Here is a 20697-nt window from a genome sequence, read left to right as displayed (position 1 = left end):
TAGGAAAAAGGACAGATTGCTATTCACCATAATGATGGCTCGTTGAGATGCAGACAGGCACAACGAAAAGAATTTTACACATTATAGCTTTAGGTCAAATCGTTCTTCAGCAAAGAAACCACACATTAACAAACATAAACATACCTCACACACACCTGACCCATACCACTGGCAGCTCCAACCAAAATGTTACTGTCTTATGAATAGCAATCAGAAGTGGGGCAGGGAAGGGGAAGTGGAAGAGGAGAGGAGTGGCAAACGAGATAAGCAGGTAAGGGAAAGGACAGGTGGGTATATACGCAGAAAGCAGCACACAAGGAGGGTGAGGGAAGCATGAAAAGGGAGAAGGTGATAGGACAAGGGGGTGGAAACTATTGTTTGGAGGGATGGAGATAATAAGTTACCGTTGGTTAAGGCTGGGACAATTTTGGGAGTGGAGAATATGCCATAAGGATAACTCTCATCTGCACAGTTCAGAGAAGCTAAAGGTGGAGGGAGGATCCAGATGGCCCAGGTTGACCAACTTTACCCTTTCATGCTTTCTAAAGCCGTGCTGATGCATGGACAGCAACTTCTCTGTCTCAAGGAAATTCATTATATTCAAACTGAGAGAATGTCCGAGAATCCTGCAACAAACCGATGTTAAGGATATTGGTCTGTAATTTTGAGGATCTGTCCTTCTACCCATATGCTCGTACCTTTGAAGGTCCATGCCAACCTGTTTATGGGTCATATAGAAGAAACACTCCCAGTCTCCCAAACCCCTGGTCAGGGTCATGACCTGGATAGAGGCTAAGACACCCTAACCTCATTCCTCACAACCTCAACACCTTTCTCTCCTGCTTACTTCATCTAGTCCTCCTCAACCCAGCATGCCACATTCCTAGACATTGACCTCCTCCTCCTCCTCCTCTCTCTGGTGGCTCCATCCACAACTCTGTTTACATGAAACGCACCAGCTACCAACAGTAACTACATTTTGACAGCTGCCATCCCTCCCACATCGAAAAATCCCCACCTTAAAACCTTGCCACCTGGGGATGGCATATCTGCAGTGACAAGAAATCCTTTTCCCAATATGCTTGAGTTCTCACCAAGGCCTTCACAGACCGGCACCCATCTCCAGACCGCAGATTTCCCATGCCATTTCATTTCCCCCACACACCCCCAATCCCCCCCACCATCTCCAAGAGCCAGCTACAAAAGAGTGGCCTCTGCGTCACCCAATACCACCCCAGACTGAAACAACTGAACCACATCTACATTTACATCTACATACATACTCCGCATTTCCACCATACGGTGCGTGGCGGAGGGTACCTCGTACCACAACTAGAATCTTCTCTCCCTGTTCCACTACCAAACAGAACGAGGGAAAAAAAGACTGCCTATATGCCTCTGTATGAGCCCTAATCTCTCTTCTCTTATCTTTGTGGTCTTTCCGCGAAATGTAAGTTGGCAGCAGTAAAATTGTATGCAGTCAGCCTCAAATGCTGGTTCTCTAAATTTCCTCAGTAGCAATTCACAAAAAGAACGCCTCCTTTCCTCTAGAGACTCCCACCCGAGTTCCTGAAGCATTTCCGTAACACTCGCATGATGATCAAATCTACCAGTAACAAATCTAGCAGCCCGCCTCTGAATTGCTTCTATGTCCTTCCTCAATCCGACCTGATAGTGATCCCAAACGCTCGAGCAGTACTCAAGAATAGGTCGTATTAGTGTTTTATAAGAGGTCTCCTTTACAGATGAACCACTTCTTCCCAAAATTCTACCAATGAACCGAAGACGACTATCCGCCTTCCCCACACTTGCCATTACATGCTTGTCCCACTTCATATCGCTCTGCAATGTCACGCCCAAATATTCAATCGGCGTGACTTGTGTCAAGCGCTACACTACTAATGGAGTATTCAAACATTACGGGATTCTTTTTCCTATTCATCTGGATTAATTTACATTTATCTTTATTTAAAGTTAGCTGCCATTCTTTACACCAATCACAAATCCTGTCCAAGTCATCTTGTATCCTCCTACAGTCACTCAACGACGACACCTTTCCGTACACCACAGCATCATCAGCAAACAGCCGCACATTGCTATCCACCCTATCCAAAAGATCATTTATGTAGATAGAAATCAACAGCAGACCTACCACACTTCCCTGGGGCACTCCAGATGATACCCTCACCTCCGATGAACACTCACCATCGAGGACAATGTACTGGGTTCTATTACTTAAGAAGTCTTCGAGCCACTCACATATTTGGGAACCAATCCCATACGCTCGTACTTTAGTTGGGAGTCTGCAGTGGGGCATCGAGTCAAACGCTTTCCGGAAGTCAAGGAATATGGCATCCGTCTGATACCCTTCATCCATGGTTCGCAAGATATCACGTGAAAAAAGGGCGAGTTACGTTTCGCAGGAGCGATGCTTTCTACAGCCGTGCTGATGCATGGACAGCAACTTCTCTGTCTCAAGGAAGTTCATTATATTCGAACCGAGAATATGTTTGAGAATCCTGCAACAAACCGATGTTAAGGATATTGGTCTGTAATTTTGAGGATCCGTCCTTCTACCCTTCTTATATATAGGCGTCACCTGCCCTTTTTTCCAGTTGCTCGGGACTTTACGTTGGGCAAGAGATTCGCGATAAATGCAAGCTAAGTAAGGAGCCAATGCAGTAGAGTACTCTCTGTAAAACCAAATTCGAATACCATCCAGACCTGGTGATTTACTTATTTTCAACCCATTCAGCTGCTTCACAACCCCAGGTATGTCTATAACTATGTCCTCCACACAGGAATCTGTACGAGACTCAAACGGTGGTATGTTTGTACGATCCTCCTGCGTGAAAGATTTCTCAAATGCTAAATTTAAAATTTCAGCTTTCGTTTTGCTGTCTTCCATTGCCAGGCCAGACTGATCAGTGAGTGACTGGATGGAGGCCTTCGACCTGCTTACCAATTTTACGTAAGACCAGAATTTCCTTGGGTTTTCAGCAAGATCTTTTGCTAAGGTGTGACGGTGGTAGTGGTTGTATGCTTCGCGCATCACTCTTTTTACAGCAGCACGAATCTCTACTAACTTTTGCCTCTCCCCATTCTCCCGATCTTTCTTGTACCGCGAGTGCAACTGTCTTTGCTTCCTGAGCATTCTCCGAATTGCGCTGTTACACCACGGTGGGTCTTTTCCGACCGTAAACCACTTTTTCGGTACATACTTCTCCAATGCATGATTTACAATGTGTTTAAAATTTGCCCATAATTCTTCCACGTCCATCGTACCGGAAGTAAATGAAGTCGATTCATTTACTAAGTGGGATGCTAACAACTGCTTATCTGCTCTTTCTACTAAGAATACTCTCCTAGCCTTCTTGACCAACTTTTTAACTTTTGTAACCATAGTCGTAACGACAACATCACGATCACTAATCCCTGTCTCAACACTGACACTGTCAATGAGGTCTGGTCTGTTCGTGGCTACCAGATCTAAAATATTTCCATTATGCATTGGCTGTCGATTTAGCTGCTCAAGACAGTTTTCGGATAATGTGTTCAAAATAATTCACACGATGGCTTGTCTGTATCATCTGTAATGAATCCATAGACATCCCAGTCTATACTAGATAGGATGAAGTCACCTCCAACTAATATAGCATGATTCGGGTACTTCTGCGATACAGAGTGTAGGCCGGACAGTGTGGCTGAGCGGTTCTAGGCGCTTCAGTCTGGAACCGTGCGGCCGCTACGGTCGCAGGTTTGAATCCTGCCTCGGGCATGGATGTGTGTGATGTCCTTAGGTTAGTTAGGTTTAAGCAGTTCTAAGTTCTAGGGGACTGATGACCTCAGAAGTTAAGTCCCATAGTGTTCAGAGCCATTTGAACCATTTTTGAACAGAGTGTAGACTCCCTTTGAATGATTCCAGAACTATCACGGTGGAACCTGGTGGCCGGTAATAACACCCAACAATTAACTTTATTTCTCCTAGCCCTCTTAAACGTGGCCAGATAACTTCACAATCACACTCTACTTCGATCTCAGTAGACACAATATTTTTGTCAACTGCAATGAAGACACCACCTCCTACGGTGTCTAATGTCTTTCCGATACATGTTCCAACCCTCACTAAATATTTCAAAACTTCCTATCTCAGGGTTCAGCCAGGTCTCAGTCCCGAGAATAATTTGTGCCACGCACTTCCTGGAGGGCAGTAAATTCAGGAACATTATTCTGAACACTCTGAAAATTTACTGCTAATATCTTGATGGCTGAAGTGTCTTTACACTGAGCATGTCCTGATTTCCCTGCCTGCATGTCGACTGGTGAGTGTTCATCAGGACACCTCACACTACTGCCTAGCCTAAAAAAAAACCCATGTGCACGCCTCAAGTACTCTGCTACCCGAGTAGCCTCTTCCTTTGTGTAGTGCACCCCTGACCTATCTAGGGGTGTCCTACAATTCCCCACTCAATAATGCAAGTCTAGAAATCTGCAGCCAAGACTGTCACCGAGTCAACGAAGCCTCTGGTTGAGACCCTTTGTCAGGGCTTTGATTATCTATCATCATGCCCTGAAATGAGGGACATCCTACCCAAAATCATTCCCATCCTCATAAACTAGAGTTCCTTCGCCCACCCAACCTTCACAATATCCTAGTCCATCACTATCCCATTCCCAATTCCAACCCCTTGCCACAGGGATCATTCCCCCGTGGAAGATCCAGGTGCAAGACCTGCCCTATCCACCCACCAAGCACTTTCTGTTCCAGTCCTGTCACAAGCTTATTTTACCCCATCAAATGCCAGGCCACCTGTGAAAGTAGTCATGTTGTATACTAGCTCTGCTGAAACCATTGTACAGCTTTTTATATTGGTGTGATTACCAACAAATTGTCCCCCAGAATGATTGACAAACAGTGGCCATGAGTAAAGAAGATCACCTTGTGGCGCACTGTGCAACTGAACACAAAAGGCTTGATTTCAATGGCTGCTTCACAAGCCAGATCTGGATCCTCCCCTCTATACCAGCTTTTCTCAAAAACAACCACAGGAGTTATTCTTACAACACATTTTGCACTTCCAAAAACATCTTGGTACACCCTCTCCATCCACTAGTTTCCGCCCCCTTGTCCTATCGCCTCTACCCGTTTCACATTCCGTCACCCTCTTTGTGGGCCGCCATCTGCCAATGTACCTGCACGTCCTTCCCCCCCCCCCCCCCCCCCCCCAACCATTTCCTGAAACTGGACCTGACAGTCTGTAACCCTGCATGCCCTGCTAGACATTACTCGTCTCTCCCCCCACCTGCATCCCGCTATGCCTCTCACCTTTCCACCCCACTCCCGATTCCTATTCACATGACAGTCGCATTCCGGTCAGAACTGCCTGTGGTAGCAGTCATGCATGTGTGAGATGTGGTTGCTTGTGTGTGTGTGTGTGTGTGTGTGTGTGTGTGTGTGTGTGTGTGTGTGCGCGCGCTTTTTTTTCTTTGTTGAAGGGGGTTTTGACCGAAAGCCATAACATGTACAAGTCTTTTCGTTGTGCTTGTCTGCAACTCAATAGATCATGTTTACAGTAAGAAGCAATCTATTGTTTTCTTAACTCTGTCACCAGCAATTATTTGTTATTTAGTACCTCTCATACATTTGATAAATGGGAGCACTCTCCATCTAGGAGTTCAGTACTGCTTTACCCGCATGTAACAAATGTGCTTTCAATGCTAAGTGTTGTTCTTCATTGATAGTACTGCTTTCACATTTGTATTTGATTGTTGTTATGACATCAAATATGCTTAAGAGTTCCAATGGCGCATTTGTTTTGTTCTTCTGTCTTTGAACTATTATTCTTTTTGACATTAATATTTTATACCACTACTGAACACACAAAACTTTTCCAAGTTTTACAAAAACTTCCAGCAACTGGTTAAGTTCTGCGAGTGCTTGAAACAAGATGCAATACAATGTTTCCACTAACTGGAGGAAGCAATTTCTGGATTTTCCACATCTAAGGACTCGCAGAAGGAGCTTCTGTTCCATTCATTCATAATTGGTGTCCAGGAAGAATGATTGCTGACAAACTTCTGTATGAGCTCCAATATCTATGATATTCTCATCATAGCTATTTTGTGAGACATATGTGGGAGGAAGTAATATGTTGTCCAACTCTGCTTGGAGCGTAAGCTCTCAAAATTCTAACAACAAACCTCTCCGTGATGCACAAAGTCTCAACTGTACTGTCTTCTACTGGAGTTTGCTGAACATCTCTTTAATGCTCACACAACCAGTAACAGATCACTTGATGAAACATGCTGTTCTTTGTTGGATTTCTCTGTATCTCTTTTCATTAATTCCACTTGGTAACAGTCCTTAGACAGATGACGATACTCTTAAAAACCAGTCGAACAAGTGTTTTGTAATCAATTCTTTCATGGATGAAATACATTTCCCTAAGATTTTCCAAATGAATCTCAACTTGACAGCTGTTTTTCCTATGACTTATGTGGTCTTCTTATATTAAGTAATTCTGGATAGTTAGTGCAAAGTGCTTTGCGGCAATTAATGTTTCTAATGGTTTAACACCAATAGTGTAATTGAACAGTAGTGGACCTCTTGGCAATTTATGTGTTATGACGTAAAGTCAAGCGCTGGCACGCCAATCAGGAATGACAAAGCAGAGAAGCCTGCGAAAAAGGGTCAGCCAATCGCATGCTGACCGACATCCCTTCCAGGATGACAACTCAACAGCAGTGGCCCCTAGTTGAAAAGGACATAAGCGCCATCCCCATCTGGTGGCGGCCCACTTGGATAGCAGCTTCAATGTTAGTCACATTGTTAGGGCTCTCTATGTAGCACAGACTTGTATTTGCCTACTCGGAAGAAGATTGATTATTTTGTATGTCGCCCTGTGCTTGCGACACATTTAACAAAGTTAAGTATTTGTAATTTTCTTATTGTAATAAAACTCATTAATACAACTTGTTTGATTGATTGTCTAGTGAATCAAGTAGGCAGGATTCCTAGACACAACAAATTTGGCGACAAGGTGAATGAATACCATAGTGACAACCTGTTAACAGAGCCACAAGCTACCACAGATTTTGTTTTGTCAAAAGTTTTTGTGTTTTGCTGGCGCCTTAATTCTACGTTGTCTTTTCTTTGCAGGGCTCTGTTTACGTTTACGTGTGTCTTATAGTGTTTTTTATATTCTGTGCTTTCAGGTCGGTGCTGCAAAAATTTTCTTTGCTTGTGTAATTATTTTATTGCTTGCATCGTCTGTTTATTGCTTTTGCCTACTCCAGAAAGGGTAACACACCTCTCCCATCCCCTGCTCAGCTGCTAGCGAAAGATGCAACGCCGCTAACACAGGTGTTTCAGTTTCAGACACAGAACATTGCAACCCATCTAAACATGGTACAGCAGTTACCAACCAGGCTACGAACGCAGTGCATGCAACAAATGTAGCTCCAAGTGCCATACTGCCTTTTCACCAGTTTAACACAAAACAAAGCCGAATGACTGGAGTGGTTGCAACAGTATGAACCCCACATCACTGCTCACATAATATCAGATACTGTGAAACAACATTACCTTTTGTCAACAGTAGGAAGTGCAGTCTTTCGCCTCATTCAGAAACTGTTCCCTAACGCCACTCCGAGTGAACTTTACTATGATCAGATTGTAGTTTCTCTGACTATTATGATCGCTAAGTGAATGTGGTGGCAGCTAGGTATCAATTCTTTCATTGCAAGAAAAGGTCAGAGCAACCTTACCGCGAGTAACAGATTTGCAGGATATGACAAGGAAATGCAAATTCAAATGGGCTTGTAGTGTTTTATATTCAGATGTTATGTTGCATGATGTGATATTGCACAATGTAACTAATGTCAAACTTAGAGAACAGATCTTGAAACAGTCAGATCCCTCATTTCATCACATAGTGAAAATTCTAGATCAGTATGATTCAGGTGTGTAGCAGCTGATAAATTTCAACAGCCACCAATTTGTCGGGATGAGTCATCCCTTCCTCACAACTGGCCCAATATAAGCACCAACAGCACATGAGTGCCAATCCACATAAACAGTTCTCTAACAGGCGGCTACGTCGGTGAACAGGTTCTAAACAGGCGGCTACGTTGGTGAACAGGTTTAAGTCATGCCCTCGGTGCTATTCATAGCAAAAACGCAAGATTGCCTGTCCAGACAAGCACAGTGTTACGCTTGTGGCAATAAGGTCACTTGCAAACTGTATACTTGCAACAGAACAAACGTAAGAATTCTGCCCATTCACAAAAATCTAGTCACAAGGCTCATATAGTAAATGCAGTGTACTGAAAGTCTGCTGCAGGCATTAACAAAACTAGCAAGCAAACAGTTTCTTCAGTGCTACACTAGTCCATCAAACTTTTTATTCATTTGCATATTAGTGGAAAACATGTGACACTTCAGTTGAACATGGGTGCAACTGTTACATTGCTGAATCGTAGCACATATGAACTGTTAAGCTCCCCACGCCTGTCTAAAACTAGCATCCACCTGGCGGCTTATAATGGGCAAGACATTCCCATTCTCGAAAAATGTACTTTGCCTGCCACGTATCACTCGCATACATGGACTGTGACTTTCACTGTGCTGCAATCACGTGATTGTGAGAACATAATTGGCTTTGATTTGTTTGGCTTTCAAATTCAGGACAATGTGTTGTCAGTGACTGCATTCAATGCCAACGGCAGTGTAGCTTGTTTGCTGAAAGAATTCCCTGAACCCATTTCTGAAGGTTTAGGCACGGCTAATAATTTTGTTGTACATATTACTATGAAAGACAATGCTCAACCGAAATTTTACCAGGCCAGAAAAGTTCCCACTGCATTACAGGACAAAGTCACTGTTGAAATTAAAGAATTGCAAGATAGCGGAGCTACTGCGCCCATACAAACTAGACAATTGGCAAGTCCACTGGTTTTGCTCCCCAAACCTTCAGGTAACCATCCACATGGTTACTCAGCTAACACTATGGTTACCGTATTTACTTGAATCTAAGCTGCACTCGAATCTAAGCCTCACCTGAAAAATGAGACTCGAAATCAAGGAAAAAAAATTTCCCGTATCTAAGCCGCACCTGCAATTTGAGACTCGAAATTCAAGGGGAGATAAAAGTTTTAGGCCGCACCTCCAAATCGAAACAAAGTTGGTCCATTGTAATATGGGACACAATTTAGGTCGAATGAATGACGATACATCTATAGTAGTTTGGTTCGAGTTGTAAGCTTAGCAGTTAAGCTTTACCAGGTAGCCATTGCTATGCGTCAGGCGCTCCGTCCGTATTTATATGGGTACCCTTCCTTTTTCACGTGCTTTGTCTGGTTTGAATTGATAGCTTAGTTTTCTTTGATAAGTGCGGTTCTCTTTGTTATAGGTGTTAACGTCACTCTAAAATGCATTACTGTACTGTGTCATGCATTGTTTGTCGCATTCTGATAATGAGTGTTTGCGACCTGTTGCCGCTCGCGGCATGGCTTGCTTTTGTGCACGATGCCGTTGCTTCACAAAAAAAAAAAAAAAAAAAAAAAAAAAAAAAGAGAGAGAGAGAGGAGCCGTCTCATTAGCGAAACAATGGCAAGAGACTGCTATTTGTTGTTACTTACACCGCTGCTTTCTTTGATAATGATCAACAAGAACCAAATAATAGACTGCGTATGATAGAAGATGTTCTGCACGAGAGTCTAGCGAAAATTTTTCTCCATTTGAAAATCTTTGCAGACGCCTCTTTAGTACATTACACTCTGCACAGAAATTAGAGTCATCTTAGATTTAAAAATCTAGTCAATTGCCGTGCTTCATTTCTGACTGTATCACTATTAGGCATAAGAATAATACGAATATAAACATGACATGATATGTATATTCTTCTGCGCTTGCTGTTGTCTCACTCTAGTTTCGTAGTTTATTAGGCAGACAGGATTTAAATGAGATAGCAGCACACATGAAAGAATACATGGCAAAATGTATTACTCTTATGGTGAAGAGAATACTGCAAGTGATTCACAATTCATAAAAGTTCCTATTACCAACCATCTCTTCTCACAGGTAGGAAAAAATTCAGAACGTAGAGTTGGCCATATTGACAAACATCCCAAACAGTTTTGCCAGTCGGATTTTCTTAGTACATTGAAATGCTGCTACATTCGAAGATGAACAATACGGAATTTGTATTTACTTCGTTGGATAATGTATGAAAATACAGTGGTCGAAACTCAAGAGTGGAGAAAAAAAGCTCGTCTTCCACTTTTTTTTAAATTTATTTACTGACGCAGAGGTTTTGGTGCCAGTATTTATCTTTGTGCCTGCAAAGCATGCCTGTGTAGCGCTACATAAATCCGACGGCAGAAGTTAGTTGTGGCGGCACCTGCCAACATTTTTCAGAACTTACACTTACTTTGCACTCGATTCTAAGCCGCAGGCGGTTTTTTGGATTACAAAAACCAGAAAAAAGGTGCAGCTTAGATTCGAGTAAATACAGTAGTTCATAAAATATTTTTAGTAATCCAGAATGAGATTTTCACTCTGCAGCGGAGTGTGCGCTGATATGAAACTTCCTGGCAGATTAAAACTGTGTGCCCGACCGAGACTCGAACTCGGGGCCTTTGCCTTTCGTGGGCAAGTGCTCTATCAACTGAGCTACCGAAGCACGACTCACGCCCAGTACTCACAGCTTTACTTCTGCCAGTATCTCGTCTCCTACATTCCAAACTTTACAGAAGCTCTCCTGCGAACCTTGCAGAACTAGCACTCCTGAAAGAAAGGATATTGCGGAGACATGGCTTAGCCACAGCCTGGGGGATGTTTCCAGAATCTGCAAGGTTCGCAGGAGAGCTTCTGTAAAGTTTGGAATGTAGGAGACGAGATACTGGCAGAAGTAAAGCTGTGAGTACCGGGCGTGAGTCGTGCTTCGGTAGCTCAGTTGGTAGAGGACTTGCCCGCGAAAGGCAAAGGTCCCGAGTTCGAGTCTCGGTCGGGCACACAGTTTTAATCTGCCAGGAAGTTTCATATCAGTGCACACTCCACTGCAGAGTGAAAATCTCATTCTGGAAACATCCCCCAGGCTGTGGCTAAGCCATGTCTCCGCAATATCCTTTCTTTCAGGAGTGCTAGTTCTGCAAGGTTCGCAGGAGAGCTTCTGTAAAGTTTGGAATGTAGGAGACGAGATACTGGCAGAAGTAAAGCTGTAAGTACCGGGCATGAGTCGTGCTTTGGTAGCTCAGTTGGTAGAGCACTTGCCCGTGAAAGGCAAAGGTCCCGAGTTCAAGTCTCGGTCGGGCACACAGTTTTAATCTGCCAGGAAGTTTCATTTTTAGTAATGTTCCACAATGACTAGTTGATTTTGATTGTATCTCTTGACAATGTCACTCTAGCTTTACTGTAATAGATTATTTTTAAACAGATTTGAAGATGACATCTCGTTGAATCGGGTGTACTGCCAGTGGTCTGTGTTTTTCTAACAAAATATTTCGACGTTTTGCCTCAGCGTCATCATCAGGTGCTCCCTGTGACTGAACGACAGGCTGATTGTATCCTGTATTTATGTCTCGACAGTGTCTGGCGTTCCCTAGGCCATCCGCTCCCACTGCGACCATGTCAGTTGGTCACCAGACGTTCCGTCTTCCGTCTGCACCTGCTTGCGTTGTTTTCCCCGGTTGCGGCCATTCAATGACGTACCCTACTAGGTCTGCACCCACCAAGTGCGTTTCTAGCACAGTGCTGGGAATGCACCTGGCAGGCGCAGACCTCTTAGGGTAAGCCATGAAACGGCTGCCACCGGGGAAAACAGCGGATGCGGGCATGGACAGAAGACGGAACATCTGGCGACCAACCGACACGGTCGCAGCGGGAGTGGACGGCGTAAGGAGCACCAGACACTGTCCAGACATAAATACGGGACACGGTCGGCCTATTGTTCAGTCACAGGAAGCACCTGATGAAGACACCGAGGTATGACGTTGAAATATTGTGTTAGAAAAACGCAGACCACCGGCAGTACACCCAATTCAACGAGGTGTCACAAAATCGCCAGGAAAGTCTAAGAAATTACAGATTTGAAGATGGTCACCACTGACTGAAATCAATAGCCTGAGGACAGAATTATTTTGTGACCACAGACTGGAATAAAACAAACAGAAAAGTCTTTGATGTACTAACACTGCAGAGGTTTGCACATAAGGCAGGTAGTGGGTTGATGCACAGTGGCAAGGACCAGTGTACCATGTGACACTCCAGCCAATACCATCATTCTGCCACGTCTGCCTGTGGTATGTACATCGGAGTGCTGCAGAACATCTAGCACTGATTTTCATGTTAGTTAAGATATAGTGAGGTTACTTAGCCATTATAGTGTTCACTACGGGTGGCATACAATAAACATGAGAAATATTATGTTAAGAAATGCTAGTGATAGTTTTTGATCATATAAATTCTGTTAGGTAAAGCCAGAATAATACATAGTGACCTGGTGTAGCGCTCACCCATATTGTCATTTACTACAGTAGACAGTGATGGGAGTGTGAGGTGTGGGGCAGGGACAGAGACAGAGAGCACACTGGCAGCACTACAAAGTATTCTCTGTCTCTCTCTGCACCGAACACACAGTGCTGCCACCTTCTTATGTGCACCCTACTATAGGATAGGTTGCTGATACCTGGAATGTTGCCACAGTACAAACTATTACAAGATCCCAAGACAAAGACCCTGCAGATCCCAACAATACAACAAATCAATTTAAGCAAATACAAGAATGTCTCTTTTGTGACTTCCTTAAAGTGCAAAGCAAATCTTATGGGGTTAGCTCACGTCAGTTTGGCTTCAGATGATGCCAGTCCATGTATGATGCTGTTAACCCGTAATGTACATAATACACAACAATTCTGACAAATTATATGATTACAATAGCGACAGACATCACAAGTACCTTTGACAACTTATGGTGACAGTTGATATTTGTGTGAATATGGAAACTCCCGATACTAGATGCACTTTACAAAAGCTTTTACAAGAACTGCAAAAGCAGGGCGACAGAAAGGCATACCATAAATTACAGAGCACTGACGCATATGTGCACCATCTGTTGGTGGTCATCTTGGCCCAAAGAGCTTGTGGCATGCTCGAGCACATATAGTGGTCACATGTGGCCAACAAGCTTGCTACTGAAGCAAACAAACTGGTAAACTGCATGTATATTCGGGTGAGATCCAATGCTATATAGAGCATTGACACATATAGTAAGCAAAGAAAACAAAATAATGCACATCGGCACGTGCAGGCTCTGCTGAATTCAAACTGGTACTTATGCTATCTGGAACATACCATTCCACAACATTTAATGTTTGCGGTCATCATGGGGACACAATGTGTCTGCCGCTTAAGAAACAGGGAAAATGTGAGGCATGGTTAGAGAGTTGCACTAGTATTTGGAGTTTTCCACCCAAGCTACTTGAATCACTTCCCATGATATTTCGAATATACCTGACCGGCTTGCCTATGAGGTATAGTCATGTGTGACACTGGCTGAGGATTGGTAACATCAATAAAGTCCAAAGAATTACTAAATTCTATAGTAGTAAGTTCCTGTTCAAAAACTGACATATGGACACAAGACAGACGGATTGGCAAAGTGATAAGAGCTGAAGTGTATACTTATTATTCATGGAGACATTAAACCCAGTTAAAGTGTGGTACACTTCTTAACAAGAATTAGCCTTTATCCCACATACTTATGAGGTACAAGACTCTGGAACACTTAATCCAAAACTGTAACATAACTGTAGTGGAGAGCAACAAACAGGAGTTATGTGTAAAAATCTGGTCAGTTCTCTATAAAATCCCTGAACCAGTGCAGAAACCGATGATGCAGCAAATGTGATATCCCACAAGCTATTTAGGGAATACTGGGAGACTCAGCATAGAAGATATATGAATGACACTGAAAGTGCAATAAAGTGTTCAGTGCAAATAGAGAGAACAGCGATCTAACACACACACACACACACACACACACACACACACACACACTCTCTCTCTCTCTCTCTCTCTCTCTCTCTCTCTCTCTCTCTCTCTCTCTCTCTTGGAGTTCACTGCCATGTAACATAAAACGAAAAGAGCTAACATAAATTGTAATTAATGTATTTTATGGACTATAAGACACACCTTTTTCCTTGGGGGAAAAAAGGCCTCAAAAATTCAGGTGCATCTTGGAGTTCACTGCCATGTAACATAAAACGAAAAGAGCTAACATAAATTGTAATTAATGTATTTTATGGTCTATAAGACACACCTTTTTCCTTGGGGGAAAAAAGGCCTCAAAAATTCAGGTGCATCTTATACTCAAAATTAATATAAAAATGTCCAGTGTCTGATTTAAAATTCCCACCAGTCTTAAAAATGGCCATATTTTTAATGCTGAAGGAAACCTATCCCTATCTGGCAACACTGGATTCAACTGGCAGCAGCAGTGCACCGATGCGGCAGATGTAAGTTGCAGGGATTCACAAGCTTTTCAACACTGTCTCCGTCCCACAAGCTTGCCAACACCGTCTCCCTCCCACACCACCATCACAAACCAAGAACACTGTCTAGCCTATGATGGGTCATTCCAGTCTACTGTGCCAGTGAACTTGAACTGAAAGAAATTTGTGTTATCAGTAACACTACAATATTTTTTGTTGGTAACAAGTTTCGTAATGGAAAAAAAATAAAAGGTATTCATATGATGTGGGCTATAAATTGAAAGTAATAGCATATGCAGAAGAACATGGAAACAGAGCCCTTGGCCAACAGAAAAAACCATTTGCGATTAGGATGCTAGGAAAGAAGAACTGGTTGGGGGTGGGGAGGGGGGGGGGGGGCACAACTTGACTAAAAGAAGGGACCAGTTAGTAGAACATGTTCAGAGGCATCAAGGGAGCACACATTTAGCATTGGAGGACAGCGTGGAGGGTAAAAACTGTGGAGGGAGACCAAGAAATGAATACACTAAGCAGATTCAGAAGGATGTGGGTTCCAGTAAGTACAGGGTTATTACAAATGATTGAAGCGATTTCACAGCTCTACAATATCTTTATTATTTGAGATATTTTCACAATGCTTTGCATTCACAAATGTTCCCCTTTAGTGATTCGGTAGACATCAAGCCGATAATCAAGTTCCTCCCACACTCGGAGCAGCATGTCCCCATCAATGAGTTCGAAAGCATCGTTGATGCGAGCTCGCAGTTCTGACACGTTTCTTGGTAGAGGAGGTTTAAACACTGAATCTTTCACATAATCCCACAGAAAGAAATCGCATGGGGTTAAGTCGGGAGAGCGTGGAGGCCATGATATGAATTGCTGATCATGATCTCCACCACGACCGCACAAAACACGTTAACTTTTGGCGAATTGCGAATTTGCTGCACGAATGCGTGAGGATTCTCTACCGCCCAGATTCGCAAATTGTGTCTGTTCACTTCACCATTAAGAAAAAATGTTGCTTCATCACTGAAAACAAGTTTCGCACTGAACGCATCCTCTTCCATGAGCTGTTGCAACCGCGCTGAAAATTCAAAGCGTTTGACTTTGTCATCGGGTGTCAGGGCTTGTAGCAATTGTAAATGGTAAGTCTTCTGCTTTAGCCTTTTCCGTAAGATTTTCCAAACCGTCGGCTGTGGTACGTTTAGCTCCCTGCTTGCTTTATTCGTCGACTTCCGCGGGCTACGCGTGAAACTTGCCCGCACGCGTTCAACCATTTCTTCGCTCACTGCAGGCCGACCCATTGATTTCCCCTTACAGAGGCATCCAGAAGCTTTAAACTGCGCATACCATCGCCGAATGGAGTTAGCAGTTGGTGGATCTTTGTTGAACTTCGTCCTGAAGTGTCGTTGTACTGTTATGACTGACTGATGTGAGTGCATTTCAAGCACGACATACGCTTTCTCGGCTCCTGTCGCCATTTTGTCTCACTGCACTCTCGAGCGCTCTGGCGGCACAAACCTGAAGTGCGGCTTCAGCCGAACAAAACTTTATGAGTTTTTCTACGTATCTGTAGTGTGTCGTGACCATATGTCAATGAATGGAGCTACAGAGAATTTATGAAATCGCTTCAATCATTTGTAATAGCCCTGTACTGGGAGATGAAGAAGCTTGCACAGGATAGGGTAGCATGGAGAGCTGCATCAAACCAGTCTCGGGACTGAAGACCACAAAAACAACAACAACACATACTTCGTATGATAACAGATTTTTTGTTCTGGCCGCTTGCTGCATGAGCAGAGCTTTAACGAACTACTTCTTCTATCATCTTCCTAGAGCCAACAAACACTAGCACACACTAGCGCGAAACTAGAATTAGATAGAGACAAATAGTTCTGCTGTATGCCGTTAGACTGCGCGCGCTGCCTCTTTGCAGCTGACAACTGACAAGTCACTTTACACAGAACTCGCATTTCAGACAACAATTGCCTATTGTTAATTTATAGCCAGTGCTTTCACAGACGAGGGGGTCCTCGAGAAAATTTTGTTGGGAACCCCTGGTCTAGAGTGAGAGATGACATTATTGTTAAATCTTTCATGAAGTGCGGTATAAGTAATGCTCTTGATGGCAGTGAAAACCATCTTGTATATGAAGAGCCTCACAATGACAACAAAGAGGAAGAGTAGGGGGGGGGGAGGTCGAAGAAGAAGAAGAAGAAGAAGAAGAAAGCTCAGATGATGATTTTTAGTAGTCTCGCTTTGCAATCTAATAACAAAAATTGTAAAAATGTTATTTAAGAAACTTAAGGATTCAGGTGTGTCTTAAAGTTTGTAGCATCTTATAGTGTGTTGAATACGGTACTATTTTTTATATTTAATGTAACTGTAATGTGTAACTGTTACCATGTTGAAAAATCAAATGTGTACAAAACAATAATAATATTGGAATAAGTGATATTTAGGAATGGAGCCAGAAGGGTAATTCAGACTCTAAACTCATAGATCTGAGGAGGGTTGACTAAGTTAACAAAAGTTGTCCACGGATGCTTGATTCAGTGTCCAGCCTGTGATGGTTGCTACTTTTGTGGTTTCAGGCATTTAATGTCTAGGTTATTAGCAGCCACAAATGTTTTCCTTGTTTGAGTGAGCTAAAAATAGTAATAAAACATTTCTTATCTATTCAGTCGAACATCAGTAGCAGACCTTACACAAAATAATTTCCAATTTAGATCAACGCAGAAAGCGACACTGCATAGCGCGTGGTGGAAAACAGACCCAGGAAGGTGTCTTCGCCCAAGAGATGGAGAATGAGTGGGACTGAGATGAGACGACGAGAAAGTGGGCTAAAGATCTCAATGCCCGATGGACACAACGCACCATGTACGGTGCCCTTCCCCAATTGGCTCGCTCTTCAGGAAAATTTTGAAGAATGGAGGTCATACCCTGCAGGGACCTTCACATAAAGGCCGAAAAGTGTGAAACTCCTTTTGGTTGCCTCTTACAACAGGTAGGAATACCTCGGGCCTATTCTTACCCTCGGACCCACTGGGGGGTTTAGGGAACAGTCATGTTAATTCACAACTTTTAAAATGTGTGCTATGTCACCACCTAAAATAGACGGCAAATCTTTTGGCTGTTGTGGGGCTGCCATGCTGCCAACAAATAAAACATATTCACTAAAACATGTCACACTGTCAGCACTGCAACACAAGCACTTCACACTGGTAATTTCTCTCCCTGTAGGAGAAACCTATGCATCAAGATACAGAGGACTTTAATGACACTTAATTCTGCCTCTGTGACTGCAAGGAACTGACTGTGGTCGGATGACTGATTTCTACAACTGTAATTAATTTATTATTTGCCATTTCCAGCCACTACCAATTCCCATATCAGCAGCTACAGAAGAAATTAACACAGATTTTATTTACTCTCATCTAACCTAACAGCTTCTCCTCTGAGAATCATTACAGTCAGTAAGATTCTTCCTTCCACTCTAAAACAGCTTATCATGTTTCTGCTGTCAAGTACCTATTTAAACTTTTTGTATATCATTTAATTTTAAAATTTCAGTTGATTCTACAAATTGCACTAGAAAATAGTTAACAATTTACAAATTTTCAATTTCATACTATATATTGTGTAACTCATAATCCAACTTAGCAACACAATAGCAGCTTAAAAGTGAAATAGAGTAATAAATAACTAATAAAATGTGCATACAAGATCATAATAGGTGCCACTGAACTGTATGGTCAGACAATAAGGTAAACCAGAAAGTTGTTTTGGACGCCACAATGCTTTTTAGGCATGGTCCTATTTGAGGTGCTGTGCTGTGGGCTTCCTTTGATCTCTGAAGTGACTTGCCCAGTCAGTTATATAGTGACCTATAGTTTAATGTGGACTCAGAATGCAACTCTGGATTTTTCACAACAACATTGACAAACATGAAAGAAACAGAAGGTATGGGATAAAAATCCTTGGATGACTGGGGACTGAGCTCCAGACCTTTGTAACCATAGTCTGGCACTTAAGCACTGACCAAGTGAGTCACATGATCAGAAATCTAACACTGTGCTGACATTTAAGATGAAGCTCTTTGGCCTCCTCTCGCCACTCAAGGCATGGGTGTTCTGTTGCCTGGTGCTAACACCTTATTTTATCTACTGCTACATTTATGGCTCATCTAGATACCTGATAGCATTGTGTTCTGTATGAATTTAACAAAGCACATTACATCTGTAAAAGCTTATCATTAGTAATGTTCAAACTCTGCAATTTGATTATATGAGATCCTCCTGTGCCAATGAAGTGTAGTAATGCCACAGCAACATGTACAATTAGGGAGCAGTGTTATACTAATCCCAAAAATCCTCTAGAAACTTAATTTGACCATATATACTTCACTGTTCAATTACAGTCATTCACACACAGTAAACTATTTTCATAGACCAATAAGTTTCGTATCATTAGCATTGTAATGTACACAAAAAAGTAGTTTACATTAAAAGTAGCAGGTAAAGCTTTCTGCAGGCGCACACATACAAATTTTTAAGAATTGTTTCTGGAAATAATACAGTTTTCAGCTTCCTATGGACTGAAGTCATAGTGTTAATTAATGCACACTTCCCATGTACATTATTCACACATGTAACATGGAAAATATTCAACAATGGTACAATAAAAAATACATTCCCTCCTTAACAAGGAGACGCCTTAGACAGAGCCAACTAACTGGATTTGGATCATATTTGGCAGGTTGCTTGTGTACAAAATGAAAGATAAATGTAAATGTCGTGTGACTAGGGCCTCCCGTCGGGTAGACCATTCACCGGGTGCAAGTCTTTCGATTTGACGCCACTTCAGCGACTTGCGCGTCAATGGGGATGAAATGATGACTGTAAGATATTTTGGCTCAACACACCTCTGGTTTTTAGAAAACCGTCCCTAAAGTTCAGGGTATACAACTGAATCAAAAGTGACAGGATCTGCAGGTAACTGAAAACTGAGCACTGTTCATTATCATATATGTGGCCCGCAAATGCAAATTTTGCTATAAATCAAAGCAACAAAAAGTTAAGACTGCCACTTATATCCCAGAAAGGTTAATGTTAATCAATGAAAGTGTCACTAGTGTAGCAACCAAGGCACTTGGGTGGAGAGCGCAGAACCTTTGTTTGATTCCAAATGCACTCTGCACTTTTTTATTTATAGTTTCATCCCTATCAAAATTAGTAAGAATAGGTGGGTTAGTAATATAATCAGTAGGGAATAGTAACAAGGTAGGCAAATAAATTTCACCAACGACTTGGATTAGTAAAGCATTAAAATGTCAAATCTCATTGTATGAAAACAACTGTGAATAATATTGCTGCATATTCTTTCCAAAGGATCATCAACAGCCAACTGCGCTATGCTCATTTACGGAGAAGTGTCGTAGAGAACTTTAGTTTCAAAATTGCAATGCGCTTCTGGAAACCAAGTGGGAATTGCACAACTGCATGGGTGCAACAATGATTCAAACTATAATTCACGATCAACTTTCTGAATCGATTTTTCAGGTTATGTAATTGTATGAGGGTTATACACTAAAATTAATTCACAAAAATGAAATATTTTAAAATATAAACCAATACTGTTTTTTGCGAAATTTTCTGAAGGAACGATTTAATTGTGCGAAGATTTCATTCATTAGATGTTCTTGGTGACACGTGTATAGCTTCATATGTTTAGATGACAAGTACCACCCATGTAGTTCACTGAAGGAAACTGAGGAAATTTAACAGAGTGTGTGAAAGAGCCATTGTAAGGCAAGCAGGATTAAAATTTTAATTCTCTACTAATCCATATCACATAAAAAATTTATTTGCCTATCTTATAATTATTACTTACTGATCATGTTATTAACCCTCCTATTACTATCAATTACAATAGGGGCTGGGGGGAATATACTTGCAGAATGCATTTGGGAATCAAACATAGGTTCTATCCTCCCCAGCCAGATCCCTTGGTTGGTAAACTAGCGGTACTTTCGTTGAACAGCATTCACCTTATGGGTGCATAAACAGCACTCGTAACAGTTTCTTCCCCCAATTTGTGGGAAAATACGCATTTGTGAACCTCAATTTCAAATATCTACCAATCATTTCAATTAGTCAATTATGTGTCACAAAATTTAGATATGGGTTGTCTCAAAATGGGGGAGGT

The 20697-nt window shown here is 42.2% G+C and overlaps 1 protein-coding gene across 4 annotated transcripts in view; it reads right to left on the bottom strand.

Moving 5' to 3' along the window:
• LOC124773431 (2',3'-cyclic-nucleotide 3'-phosphodiesterase-like) overlaps positions 1–20697 on the bottom strand; it is a 151452-nt gene that overhangs the window by 89784 nt on the left and 40971 nt on the right. The gene's annotated exons all lie outside the window — the stretch shown is intronic.

This window comes from Schistocerca piceifrons, chromosome 2 (assembly GCF_021461385.2).
Source record: "Schistocerca piceifrons isolate TAMUIC-IGC-003096 chromosome 2, iqSchPice1.1, whole genome shotgun sequence".
Taxonomy (NCBI): Eukaryota; Metazoa; Arthropoda; class Insecta; order Orthoptera; family Acrididae; genus Schistocerca; species Schistocerca piceifrons.
The sequence above is the reverse complement of the archived record's forward strand: the minus strand, read 5'-3'. Positions and strand labels throughout refer to the sequence as shown.